This window comes from Chelonia mydas, chromosome 10, assembly GCF_015237465.2.
Source record: "Chelonia mydas isolate rCheMyd1 chromosome 10, rCheMyd1.pri.v2, whole genome shotgun sequence".
NCBI classification, from domain to species: Eukaryota; Metazoa; Chordata; order Testudines; family Cheloniidae; genus Chelonia; species Chelonia mydas.
Genome location: NC_051250.2, coordinates 12,415,050 through 12,429,392, shown reverse-complemented (window position 1 = coordinate 12,429,392; position 14,343 = coordinate 12,415,050). Strand labels below are relative to the sequence as shown.

The 14,343-nt window shown below is 55.0% G+C and overlaps 1 protein-coding gene across 2 annotated transcripts in view; it reads left to right on the top strand.

The window, feature by feature from the left end:
- The window catches only part of ELFN1 (extracellular leucine rich repeat and fibronectin type III domain containing 1), a 236,678-nt gene that overhangs the window by 66,182 nt on the left and 156,153 nt on the right, over positions 1-14,343 (top strand). The window contains exons 5-6 of one of the 2 annotated variants that reach the window (XM_037910546.2): positions 147-424; positions 952-1,115. The gene's annotated coding sequence lies outside the window, so the exon portion shown is untranslated. Of the gene's footprint in view, positions 1-146; positions 425-951; positions 1,116-6,740; positions 7,618-14,343 lie in introns of those variants that run through there. The other variant, XM_037910547.2, reaches the window with a different exon arrangement.

The window sequence follows — 14,343 nt, the reverse complement described above, 5'->3', positions numbered from 1 at the left end:
ACCTAGCCACGGCTGCCCCTTCCTAACACCCAGCCCACGCTTTGCCGGGCCAGATCCACCCCCAGCGCCGCGCCCCCGGCGAATCCCCAGCGGCGTGAGGCTGGTGATCCCTTTCCTCTCCCTCCGGCTCATCCCCTTCTCTCCAGGACATTTAACGGACAGCTGCTTCAGCCTCGCATCTCTTCCAGACTGCGCCGGCCGGAGGAGTGGGGTGGATCGCTAATTACCCCGGAACCGGCCGGCTAGCGAGCCTAGCCAGGTTGGGAGCGGAAAGGAAACAGCGGCCCGAAAAAGTTACCCGGAAAGTTTGCAGGGAGCCCAGAGCCTGAGGACCGCGTCTGCGCCTCTCCCAAATCCGGCCCGATGTTAATCTCCCTCCCTCCGAAAGTGGGATATTTACTACAGCGAGCGAGCGAGATGCAAGGTAAGGCCTCGGGAGGAATCCAAACCCAACCTGCCTGCCAGCCTCTCCCTGGGGCCGAGAAGTTTAGCGCTGGGGCCTGGGGTAGGGGGCTTTGCCAGCGGGGAGCTCTTCCCTCCCTTCCCATTTATAGACAGTCTTGGCCAAACAATCTGATGAGAAGCGTTGATGCTTCAACTTAACCTAACGCTCCATTGGATCAACCCGCGCCTTGTGCTGAAGTTACACACCCCCTTCCCCCCCCCAGCCCCCGCCCCGCTCCCAGCCCCTCCCCCCACTCGGACTCCTACATTAAACCTTTGATCACGCTCGGCAAGAATGTGCTATTACCTAGGCGCGGGGCATCGCCGCTGCTGGATGGCCCCTCTCCAGCCCCAGACCCCTTTGGAATAGATTTAAATAAAAAACCCCAACAGCGGAGCCCAGCGCTTTCAACCGAGGCTCGCCTGGCATGAATCCCGTTGCATTTCCTGGATCTTGGAGGTTCCTTGCTTGACGCAGTGAGGAGCTGCAGCCTTCTCTGTTCTCAGGCCGAGTCCAGCCCTGGGATTTGTCTGTTTGAAATTTGCCGTCTGGAGTGTGGGAGCCGCCGGCGCTGGGGGGGTGTGGATCGGCCGGAGAACGTGTCCCCCCAGGGCGGAGATCAAGGACCATCCGGCCCGGCCGAGGGACCCCTCCCCCATGTCACAGGCAGGTAGGTGAGCCGACCTGGGTGGGATTGCGAGGGAGGGGAGCGGGGCCAGCAGCCGGCGCCTTGTCCCTGGCTTCCCTTCCCGTCCAGCCCCTGCCGCAGTACCGGGGGCAGCGGGCGCTCGCTCGCCTTCCCCCGGCGGCTCCGGGATCGGCTGGCGAAAGGGGCCGCTCCGTAGGGCGGTGCGCCGGGAGCAGCCAGTCCCGGTGCCCGCCCACCCAACTCCGCGCTCCCTTGGCAGCTCGACCCCTTTCGTAGCCAGCGCTGCCTCCTTCCCCCGCTGTCCCCCCGCCCCATCCCGCGGCAGATGTTGCCGGAGATGAGCCCTGTCTCCCGGGGCTCTCCCGGGCGAGCGCTCCGCCTGCCGGGCCAGCCTGAGCTGCTCCTGCGCCCGGGGAGAGGCGCCCAGACGCCGGACCGGCCCCCTCCCGAGCTCGCCCCTCTTTGCCGGCAGGGCCGCTGCGAACGCCCGGTGCAGCCCGCGGGTGGCCACACCGGCTCGCCCAACTTTCCGAAGCCCGGCCCGGCTGGCGGGGCGAGCTGCGCGCTGACCTCGGCTTGCCCTCCGCTCGCTCTCCGCCCAGGAGTCCCCGGGGCTCGGGGGCGTCCCTGGCGGCTACCTGGGTCCTGGCTCCGGGCAGGTTTCAGCACCGGCGGCGGGCGGACAGCTCCCAGCGCCTCTACCCTTGAGCGTCTCAGCAGCGCCACGCACGGTACCCCTGCGCCCTGGCAGAAGCCACGAGCCCCAGCCCGGGGCAGAGGGGATCGCCCCCCTTGCCAGCAGCTAACAGGGCCCCCCAGTTCCGGAGGCCGTGGAGTATAAAGAACTGGGTATAAATCCGCTGCCTGCAGCTCTCCTCTTGCTCCCCCCACCCCCAGCTCAGAGGCTGTCCCCGCTCCGCCTAGCTCCTAGCCGGAGTTAGGTTTCTCCCTCGCCTCGGTGAAGCCAATGGTTCCGCCTGCATCTCCCTGCACTTTAGTCAGCCTTAAAGTAGCTCCCTGAGGCCTCGCCCCTAGGAAGGTTAATGCAACTGTTGCCTTCAGCAAGGGCTGGTGATCCGGAGCTAAATACGATCCGGCGCCCCGTGCTGGCTGGGGGGGGGGGGGGGGAGTTGTAGCCCTTTGGAGGCGGAAGCTCGCAAGGCTTCGCAGGGCTCACTGTCTGCCGGCAGAGGAGGAAAGAGTTTTGCAACCCTGGCTAAAGTGTGTGTGTGTGTGTGTGCGTGTGTGTGTGTGTGTGTGTGTGTGAGCGCGCTGTGGGGGCGGGTGGATAATAGCGATATGCCCAAATGTTGCTTAACAGCCGATTGAAATCTTCCTGACAGGTTAACTTGTGCTCAGATAAAGCTGTTTACTGATCGCTTTGGAACTTGTCGAAAATGACTAATGACCTGACGGTTACTATTCCTGAGAGAATGCAACTCAGCGCTTGTTAGTCCTGCAGATCCGGAGGGCTTTGCTTGGGTTTTCACATTCGGCTTTCTCGGCGTGGTTGTGTGTGTGTTTTATCAATAGATTTCTTTAAATCACACGTTGCTAATTTGCTTCTGAGTTGGCGGCGCTCTGCTCTAACTCGCCACGTGTCCTCTTTAAAACGAATTCTATTTTTGCAGCCAAAAACGTGCCGCACATATAGTTTTACTTAAACAAACAAGCACGGGGGGGGGGGGGGGGGGGGGAAAGAATAGGAACTCTCTCACAAATGTGGGCTTGGATTTTAATCACCTCTTATCCCCGGTCCAACAATATGTGACTCTAATTGAAATGAGGACTGCAGAGGGTTATAACCTTGTTAAAGAAAAACATTACTATTAAACCTAAATGCTCGTCTCTTCTTGGCATCTCATCCTCTCTCCCCCCAAAGATTCCCCTGGATTGGCTAAGTTTTAAAATAATACTAAAAGCCAGGCTTGGACAGATGGACAGTCCATCTCTTTGATTGGTCTCCAGTGGGTTTTCTCCTCTATTAGATTGTGTGGTTTCAGGTTGTAAAAGAGATGTCGTTGCTATCCGATGAATGCATTGCGGCTTTAATTATAATGACAGATGTTGCTGCAAAGTTCCATCTCGGTAACAGAATTAATGATAAACACAGAGGGCCGAGTAGCTTGCCAATCAGGGAGCCCATTGTTAAGCCGGAACCAGAGTTGCCAAATAATTTTCAGGATGCATTTTAATGAAGTCAGGCCAGTCCCCCCTTAGCCCAGTGCCCAGAACCCACCTCAGCGTGAACTGGATCTTTAAACTGGGTCTCCCCCCCCCACACACACACCCTCTCTAGGAGAATACTGGACAGGGCTCTAGGAGAATACTGGACAGGCGATGCACACGGATGGACCCTTGAAATCTCTTCCAGTCTATTTAAAATCTCTGTTGCTTTACAGCTTGATAGCCCCAGAGTTGCTGTACTTGATGCAATAAACGAGTCATGTCGGTCCTGCTCTGGGTTTATTTAAAGCTTGTGTTTCCTTGTGTGCGGTGAAGGCCGTCGGTCCCTGGTCGGCCTCGCTGCTCCTGGGAGCTGTGGGGAGAGATCGCTGGTACTGTTACTCTCCTTCACACTCGGTTTCACTGGAACAACACCCAGTCCTCACTTCGGGGCTGCCTTCGGTTTAATAACGCCTTCAGTCCTCGGCAAAAATAGAAGCGGTTGACTCGCAGGTTGCTGTTTTCCTCCCTCTGGAAATGTCAGCTTCTCTGCGAACAACTTGCCGCCTGCTCCCGTGAGGAGCAGGGGAGCGACGTCTATGCACGGATTCAAATCCAGCCCTTTCATGTAAAAACCCTCTCCCCAGCCCGCATCCAATTCACTCCCGCCCTGGCCGGGGCTGTATCCCCCGCTGCTCCAGCTCCTGTGGCTGGGCCATTTCGCAGCTGATGGGGCAGTTACGGTCCTTCTGGCCGCTCCGCGTCCCCCTTCCCCGGAAGGAATCGCTGGGAGAGCCGCATTCGCTGCCGTCCACCGTCCTTGGCTGGCTGCGCGCGTCGCTTACCCTTTCCCTGGCCCTGCCTTCCCCTTCCAGCCTGATTATCAGCCGGCCTCGCGTTAGCCAAACTTTGCATGCGCTCCCTTTGCACTCTCCCCAGGGGCAGAGCCCCGCAGCGGCGCTCCGGGCGTCTAACTTTACCGGTCTGGCTAAATAACCGGACGGCTCCTGTCTCCTGCGCCCTGGGTCCTGCCGGGGGGGCTCATTGGGGCCGAAGTGTTTGTTACGTGCGCCCTGTTGAACTGGTGTGTCACGCTGCGGGGACAAGTGCCCTGGACTCGGGAGTAGGACCCGGGAGTTAATGACAAAGAATCATGAACTTCTCCCGTTCCGAAACGCAGTTCGGCAGCGCGCTGAGCGCTGATCTCCTCTGGCTCCGCTCCTACGCCGAGCTGTCAGCGTAGCTGCGACCACTGACCTTCCAAACTACGCCACTGCCCCTTACCGCCTCCTATTAGCCTGGGCTTTCTCCCCGGGCCTACAACACACCCAATCCCACCTGCGAGAGAATCTCTCTCTTCCAAACCCGTTGCTCCGTGGCAGGGAGCTTTGGATTTGGAGTGTCAAAGATGATCCAGTCTGTTCTTTCTCTTGCAATGTGAGACTTTTCAAATTGCCAGAGGTTTCCCTCCGTTTCTCAGAGCCTTGGGCCCCCTCTCACCAATCAGCCTGACCCAAAGTTTTTAAAGCCTATCAGTCACGCCCAGTTCCCTAAAGACCCGAGCCCAGGCTCTGGCATACAGTGATGTCACTGAACACACAGACTTTTCTGTTGTGGTGATGTCACTGAATACACCGGCTCTGCTGTTGTAGTCACTTTCCTAGGAGGGCTAGACAGCGTCCAGATTTGGGTCCCCATCTCCTTCCATCGTCCATCTCTCTCCAGCTCGGCTTGGTATTTTGCTCCTGATTAAACTCCGTATCAATTTCTCGCTCTCATTCGAGTTCTGAGGGCATCACTCCTGCATTAGCCACACGGGCTCAATCGCTTTTCCTAATGTATCTTCGAGTAGCATGCGAGCCCCCAGCCCAGGGGTTCAGCTGTGTTACTCCCAGCTGGACGGCTTTTCTTCTCTTGATTTCCACGCACAAAAGGTGCTTTTGTCAGGTTTTCAATTTCTGCTATCAACAGGCTTGCTCAGTGGGGGGAAGGTATAAACAGCAACTCAGATGACAGTGACCTTTTAACTCACTCTCCGTTAGAGTCCACTTTACTTGCCCTTTCTGTAATTACGGTCCTCGAGATTCAAGCAGAAGACACCTTCTCTCCGCACCAGGGCCAACCTCCTTCTGTTAGTTTGATGCATTTCATTGCCAGTTTGCACTGTATTAAACATTTAAAAGTTTGCCGTGGTGAATAAAGAGATCATTAATATAAATTGATTCCAGTGTTTCAAAGAGGGTGCCACAGTATATATAAATGACATCTATTAAGGGAGCCGTAGAGTGAGCAGTCGGTGCCTGGCGAGGTGGATTTCGAATTATTGCAGAATGTTCCCAAATTAACGGTTTGTTGCTCTGAAGTCTCCGGCAGCGCCAAAACGCAGACGCCGTAAAGGAGGGTGGGCGGAATCAGGACGCCTGGAGGGGATTGCAGGTGGCCGTCTTGGTTTAGAGGTTCCTCAGCTCACCTTACAATTACTGTATAGTTAATTAGGCAGCTTTTTATCTCGCTCCCACAATCTTAGGAGGAAGCTGCATGCCCAGGGTAGCGGATGCTGCTGCGCTTGCTGATCCAGGTCTGGCTAGGTCTGCAGGGAAAGCGGAGTTCACCTGACCCCCTATGCCCCCAGCCACACACAGAGAGCAACAGAGGCTTTCAGTGCAATACCTGGGGCGCGGCGCTGGGAGAAGAGCCTGTATCAGGAAGCGAGGGGAAGAAAAGACAAGGGGAATATTAGTCGAACGGGCCTGCCGCGTTGGCTTGTCTTAAAATCTTTATAGCCGCATCTGGTGGATTTCCAAAGGCAGGGACCGCAGCCAAGAAGCGTAACATAAACGAGGTGACAAGGCACGGCCCACAAATCCCTGCGTTTAGTGAGAATCCGACAGGATACAACACTTTCCAGACTTTGCAGGGAAAGACCAAAGGCTGGGAATCAGGGAGCCAGGTGCAAACAGACAGGGGTCCCAGCCAGGCAGACACTTTACAGCTTTATCCCACACGATACTGGCTGCACATCCCTGTCTCCTCTTTCCCCCTCCACACCCACTCACCCCCTCCCCCCAGTTGAACCTGGAAATGATCTTGCTTGGACCCTTTACTCTCTGCCCGGCCGCTCAAAGTCCTGCAAGAAACTCTGGTTGCGGGCACTGAGCGCTGTGTAAGTAGGGGACTAGGGTAACAGCTGCTTTGCCTTTGCGCCTGGAACAGGGACGAGGGGTGTGAACCCATCGCGGTGCCTGTGCAGATCTGGAGTAGGAAGCCTAGTGATGGTTGTCCCCCTGCCCCCCGGTTTGCAGTGCAGTTCTTCTGCGGGCTGTTCTTCCTCCGGCTCGCCCTCTCCCCCATGCACCAGGATTTATCTCCATTCGCGGTCTCTGGGATTGAGTCAGCTCCTTTGTATGCCGCTTGAATTGGCCAGCTGCTTTGTAGAGAGAGGCTGAGATCGTGCTGTGGGTACAGAGAAAGAGAAAAATCAAAGCCTGGGATGAAAACGGGACAGGAAGCGGGAGCTCGGGGAGGAAAACAAAGAGTAAAGAGCGAGGGAAGGGGAGGTCCCTGGGGAGCTGGCTGGCTAGCCGGCCAGATGGCTCCCGAAGCAGAGAGAGGGGCTGCAAAGGAGGGTCTCCCTCCCTAGCCCAGAGGCAGACTGACAGACCCACTATATCGTGGGGGTGGTTGGGGACCGCGGGTAAGGCCCGCCGGGAGGGGTCTGGGTGTGTGTGTGTGTGTGTGTGTGTGTGTTATCCACTTCTTAACACGGAGCGATCGGGAGCGGACAATGACACGTGGAGGATGCAGCTAACAGCTGCCGGGTGTGGGGAAGGCAGAGGCAAGCCCGGGTTAGGGCGACCACGGTGATGGGCGCGGTATAAAGAAACTAGAGAGATGGACAGCGAAGGATGAGGACAGGACAGGGGCTTATCAGCTGGGGAGAGAATCTGCTCCCCAGCTGGCCCTTGTGCTGCAGACACTCCCCGCCCCCCCCCCCCAAATCCTTCCCAGGTCTAGAGGGACAGGTCGCCGCTCGCTAATGCCCCCCGGGGTAGCCTCCATACCCAGCATCCCGGTCTCTGCTGGCCTCCCCTCCCCCATTTCCAGGGGCTCATCCTTGCTCCCTGGCCGGCGTGTCCCCAGCTCTCCGGCGCGGGGCTGCGAGCGCGCGCTTCATTCTAATGAGAGAGTGGCTGGGAATGGGCGAGGCCTCACTCGCTCTGCCTCCCGGAGGCAGGGGCCGGCCGCGGGATCGATGGGAACGCGCTGGGTGAATGAAGCTCCATAAAGAGCCCCGCGCGGCAGTTAGAGAGCGGAGGAGGAAGAGCTGGCAGCAAACCCGGGCTGGCGGGGCGCGCAGGTAAGGAGACGGCTCCGGAGCGGGTAACTCCTGCTTCCAGCGCAGGGCCGGTTCCACCCCGGGGCTGCTCCTCGCACAAACCCGGGGGGAAGGGAGGCGAAGGCAAAAGGTGTGTGGGGGGGTGGGGAGGTCCCAGGGGCTGTGTGGGGCTCCACAGCTGTGGGTGGATATTGGCCAGACCTTCCAAAGCCCCGAGCTCGCAGGGGGTTTGCATTGCTCCCAACAGGGCGGTGCAAAGCCAGGCCCTACAGAGGTGGGGGTGGGGTTTCACCCTTCAAACTGTGGAATTGCAAAAACTTCCCAGGAAGTTTCTCCACGGGCTCCCTTCTCCCTGCAGCCTCCCTTTCCCTCGTGGCCTTTGGGGGGGGGGGCTTTGTTTAAGCTAGAAAGACAAAGCAGGGGGAGTAGAAGTGGACGAGCAGGGAGGCTAGTAGCTTTAACTCTCCAAGGGCGGAACAATCTCTTTCTACCCGCGCTGCATTGAAGTGGCTTTGCAGGGTGCACGGTGTATGCGTGTCTAGAGCGATAGTTATTTGAGTGCTATGTGCCGGGCACGGACCGAGCCTTCCTCAGCGGCGTCACCTTTCAGGCACCCGGGCAGTGCCAGCAGGGCAAGAAGTCTCCCCCTGCCTGGCAGGGCAAAGCACCGGGAGAGAGGCACGCAGTCAGGGAGCAGGGCTCCCTGTGGAGGAGGAAGTGCAGGGCTGTCCTCACTCACATAGGTAGTTCCCACAGGGGTGCAAGTCCCTGGACTTGCTTGGGAGCTGGTGCTGCTTTCCCCAGCGGCGCTCAGATCTGGGGGCTCTCTTCCCTCCTTCTGACACGTGAGCGGGGCCCCACGATGGATTCTCAGTAATAATCCAAGGGGGTTATGGGGAGCAGGCTTCCCGGCGCGTGTCTGCTGATGTTTGCACCCTTGGCTACACAAAGCCGAAGGGACAAGTCGCTGGAGCTTTAACACGAAACCATCAGCAGGCAGCTCATTCCCTTCTGAAGGGGAAACCATTTGTACTAGTCTTAAATGCGAAATCCAAGAAAAGAGCTCCGAAGGCTTCCCCAAAGGCACCGGTTTGGGCTTGTAGCTCGCTGCATCTTCATTACACTCCAGGGTGCAGATTTGCGGGTCCCTGGGCTTGCAGCGCAAAGGCTGGGGAGAGCTGGAGGAAAGGCGCTTATTCCTCGCCTGGCTGCAGGCCGGCGTTTGGGAGCAGGGTCCCCCGGCTGTCTCCTTTCTGAAGGCTCAAGAGCGCTAATTTGTAGGGTTAGGGGGCTGGGATCGCTGGGCGGGCAGGAAGCAGAAAGAGGAAGCCCTTTGTCACTGGGTTCCGGACCCTGCAGGGTCTTAGCGAGCCGGCCGCTTCCTGCACAGCGAAGTTTGGTGGCTGAGTGGGAGACCCCAGGGCCAGGCCCCAGGGGCCAGGCGGATCTGGCTAAGGGGATGAAAAGGTCGCTCTCCCTAACCCCAGGCGGATGGTACCTTCTTTGGGAGGCCTGTCGTCGGCCTTGGCGAGACAGCAGTGCCCCCTGCCCCGCAGCTCCGGGCCCGGGCTTTGCAATTTCTCCCCGACGGCTCCCTCCAGCTTCCAGCTCGCCCCTGCCATCTGCAGAGTGGAGCCAGGGCCCTGGGCACCGCACTGGATGTTTACCCCGCCAGCCCCCCGTTGGCAGCCACGTCCCCCCAAGCAAGAATAGGCTGACAGCAATGGATCAGTGTGATTTTGCCAGGCCCAGTCTGCAGCCTGGACTGTGAGCCAGCCCCTTGCGAGCCCGCTGTTGTACCTGGGGAGAACTCCTGGAGCCGGGGAAGGTTGGAACGCGCGTCCCGCGGGCTGCCCGGCAGCGCTGCCTTAGGAGCCGGCTTTCCCCGCCTCCCCCGGGCTCCCTCCCTCGGCTTCTCTCTCCTTGTCTGCAGCCAGCGGTGCTCGCAGCAGTGCTTGGTTTGCACTTCCTGGCTTCTGCAGCCACAGACACTCGCTGTGCCTCAGGCACACTCACCGACTGTCTGACGCTCCGACACACAGTGACACTGACACACACACCTGGACTCTCACACCCCGTCACACCGACATCCCAACTCTCTCACTCACACACTATGACACTGACACACACACCTGGACTCTCACACCCCGTCACACCGACACCCCGACTCGCTCACTCACACACTGTGACACTGACACACACACCTGGACTCTCACACCGACACCCCGACTCTCTCACTCACACACTGTGACACTGACACACACACCTGGACTGTCACACCCCGTCACACTGACACCCCGACTCTCTCACTCACACACTATGACACTGACACACACACCTGGACTGTCACACCCCGTCACACCTACACCCCGACTCTCTCACTCACACACTGTGACACTGACACACACACCTGGACTCTCACACCCCGTCACACCGACACCCCGACTCTCTCACTCACACACTATGACACTGACACACACACCTGGACTCTCTCACACTGTACCACTGACACACGCCGATTCTCTCACAACCCAACACAACGTGACATTGGTACACACACCCGGACTCACACACTCCAGCACGCCTTCACACGGACACACCCACACGGACTCCCTCACACTCACACACCGTGACACGGACACCCCTCCCCCCCACTCTCTCACACTCCAAAACAACGTGACACTGGCACACACAACCCGACTGTCTCACACTCAAACACCCCGTAACACTCCTATCCCCCTGTGTAACCACGGAGCCTTTTGAAGTAACAGGAATGCGCGAGTAGGGGTCACCTTCCCCTTCCAGTCGCACCTTCGGGGCCCTCCAGCTGCTATTTCTCCAGCCAGAGCCCCGGGCTGAGGCTGCGGCAATCAACCCGCAGGAGCTCAGTGAGCACCGCTGCTTGCTGGTGAGACGCTTCCCGCCCTTCCCTCAGTGAGGTGCCCTGAGAAGGGATTGCTAATGCTCCTCTGATTGGCTTCATTCTCCACTCGGAGCAGTCACTGAATTACGACTTGATTTTTTCCCCACCTTTGAGTCCCGGCCAGATTAGATTATGGATTTGGTTGATTTCATGCAACTGGGGGAGGGAGGAGTTAGAGAGAGAGAGAACAGGATCCCCTGGAGGGGAGAGGAACCGTATCTAGATAAGAGCTTGTTCTCCACGTCTGCTTAACGCAATCCTGTTTGATCATCAGGCAGCGCAAGATCTAAGGCCTCACCAGGAAGGATTAAGTAGGAAAGGTCAGGCTCCCTGTTCCTTTGATGTGTGAGGCCTATTATTCTGAATGTTGGGGATTATTTGTTTGTTCCCTAGTCCAAGCAGAAATAAACACTCACACAAAAACCCCTGTGGTCACTGTTCCAGAGATTTGTATAATCTAAATCTGGATGTGATACTGCAGTGTAGGGAGGGCAACAAAGCAGCATCAGTAAAGTCTTGTCTGTCTCTGGGCTGTAGGGTTGGGTGGCCAGCAATCCGTGCAGCTGTGTCAGTGCAAACTCCTGGGGGGGAGGGGGTGTCTTTTTTTAAAAGTCTCTTTTAAAATCTCTCTGCTTCACCATGATGTGCACTAGCCTTTGCTGGCCACCAGCTACTGAACTGAGGCTAACCCCAAAGACGGGCAAGGCCTGGGATTAGGGGGTTACCCAGCAAAGGCTAATCAGGGCACAACGTGCTGGAACAAAGAGACTTAAACTATTAAATATAATAGAAATGTCTTAGTAGAGCCATTTTTGGTACGTGTCCTGGCATTGAAATGAGAGGATGATGGTCTGATGTGTCAGCTCAGGAAGGCTGCTCCATGTGGAGTGAAGGAAATCCCATTGATTGGGCCTGTGTGAAAAGCAGACAAATAGGGTGTTCTGGGTAGCATCCCTGGTGGAATATAGGGAATGAGTGGACTATGCAGTCAGAGAGAAACTCAGAGAAGTGGGGAGAGGCGGGGTAGATAGGGCTTTGAGGGCAAGGACAAAAAGGTTGAATTTGCAATGGAGAAGGAGAAGCCAGTGTAGGGATTCAATGGTGTATGTATGTGACATGGACTGAGAGGCCAGGTCCATCATCCTGGAGACTGCATATTGTGCAGAGTGGAAGGGGGAAGGGGAGGAAATTCCTGTGACCAAAGCAGGAGATGAGTTTTAGCTATCTGAACAGAAAGAAGAGGTTTTGATGGAAGAAGTAGCAGGACTTGGACACCACCCCATGGGAGGAATGAACTAGAGGGAGTCTGAGCTGACCACGGGGTTAAGAACCTGAGTGACAGGGATAGCAGAGGTGTGATCAACAGCGACAGAGCACAAAGTGCCGGGGTCGGAAGGGGAAAAACCGGGAGTTCAGGGTTGGCTACATCAAGTGTGAGCTGATGGTGAAACTCCCGGAAGGAGATGTCAGTGGGAGAATGAAAGAGCAAGGTAGGCTTGGGAGTCATCCGCTTTGGGATGGTCATTAGATATGTGTGTGAACAGATGCGCTCACCCAGGAAAAGGGTGGTGAGGGGGAAGAGAAGTCTAAGAGCAGAGTTTGGCAGAACTGCCACTGAAAGCAGCAGCAGCAGGAGGAGGAGGACGACCCACCAAAAAGACAGTGAAGGGCCATGGAGAGGTAGGGGAGAGACAGAGGAGCAGAGCTGTGGGAAACTAAGGCAGGGCAAGAGGTCAAGCATGACCAACAGTGTTAACAACAGCTAGGAATCAAGGAGAATGCTGGCGCACTGACCCTGAGACTTAGCCAGGAAGAGAGCATTGCACAACTTGGTGGGAGCAGTTTCAGAGGAGTGGATAGGGTGCAAGCTAGGATGGAGTGGACGGGGAAGATGCGCGCTCATTGGGTGAGTGTGGAAGCGAATGTGTGGGCAGCACCTAGCACAATGGGGTCCTGCTCCATGACTGAGGCCCCATGCTATTGTAACACAAATAAATGAGAAGAAAGGAAATGGATGGTAGCTGGAGCGGAAAGGGAGGGACCAAGGGTTAGCCTTTTGAGGTTGGAGACACTGGAATATGCATATTATGGTGTGGGGAAGAAGCCAGAAGGGAGTGAGAGGTTAAGTGGGGCAAGGAGGAGTGAGTGGAGCAGTGAGGTCAGGAGAAAACAGGGGCAGGTGAAGGAAATGGAGATAGAGTATCCATGTCAATCTGCATATAAAAAAATCTACCAAATCAGCTGGAGGTTCTCAATCTGCCATTTCAGTTTAGCCTGGCTAAGACAACACCGTCTGTAATATCCTTCTGGCATGATCCCCAACATGGGTGTTAAATGTAAAACTCAAGAGGATACAGCAGCCTGAAAAAATATTCTGAAAGCCATTTGTGGAAATGAAATCACGGCGAGCCACATTTTTTCAGAATAGCTCCTCTCTTCGACGAGGCAGAATGGTATTTCTAGCTTTGGATAGCATCAGGGAAAAACTGAAGACAGAGGTCTAAAAAGCGATGGACAATCTGAAAGGCTGGTGACCAAGGGAGGAGAAGTTGTCCTGGCACAGACCAGAGTGACCCCCTGAAGAATATGCATTTGATAGGCCAAATCCTGCAGCCTTTACCCATGTGAATAGTCCCTGTTGCACATCATGAATATTCCTACTGACGGCAATCGGACTAACATGGTGGTAAGGGCTGTAGGACCTATAACTAATGCTTTACAGAACACAGTACACACACGCAACATTTTAAATACACTATAGATTTGTCCAGTGTTCATAATAACACTTAGTAAGCAAAGCTTCAGCAAGTATAAATCAACGTAGCGCTATTGAATTCAATACAATTATGCCAATTTACACATGCTGAGGATCAGGTATGGCCCAATACATTTGAAAAATATTTACATAGTTTGCATCCTTTTATAGCATTTAAATCTAGTAGTTGGACAAGTGTAATTTTTTGTAGCTATGTCATTTTAAAAATCAATGGTAATAGGTATATGGAAATGTATGTGATGTACTGTATTGGCTTCTATCCGCTTTTAGGTTTATTACAGTAAATGCATAGATTTCTTGTGCCAAATTCATTCATTCATCCAATTAAATTGAGTTAAACCATGGGCATATTTGGCACCTTGTTTCTCTTTATACCTTTGTAAAATGGGCAGGTGGCGATAATAAAATTTTACACTTGGTGGCATCGTTCATGGCAAAGGTTCCCAATATCCTTTTATAAATTATGTTCATAAATTGGTATAGTATATGTGTGTATTCATGTACATAACAGTAGGTTGCATTGGCATTGTCTATGTATTTTGTCATACACCTGTGTGTGTGTGTGCATGCACATATATAAATAATACATTATTTTGCTTATGCCACATTACCTGGCAAGTGGAGGACGTTTTAAACAATTTTAATTGGCACTCTCCTCCTCCGGAGCATGGTGTATTTTAGTTACCATGAGTCCAACTCCAAAGTACTCAGAGACAGGTAATACATGTGAAGTCCCTGCTTAAATAGCTTCAAGCAGTTTTTCTAGGCCTAAAAATGTCACACATGCAAAGACTGCTATCTCTGGACCTTCCAAGGGTAGAAGCAACTGTTGTGTGGGCTGTTGGGTAGCTAGGAATCTCCCATTAATGTCCTAGAAATAGGAACCTTAAGCCACTGGAGAGTCCCAAGACACTGGTCCTTGAACTGCTCTAGTTCAGACTTGGATATTACCTGTTCTGGGCCCAGAGCCAGAGTTCTGGGGGATTTTTTGCAGGAAGGGGGTGGAGAAAGGAAATACATTTGTGGTAACATGATTTATTGTTTTAAA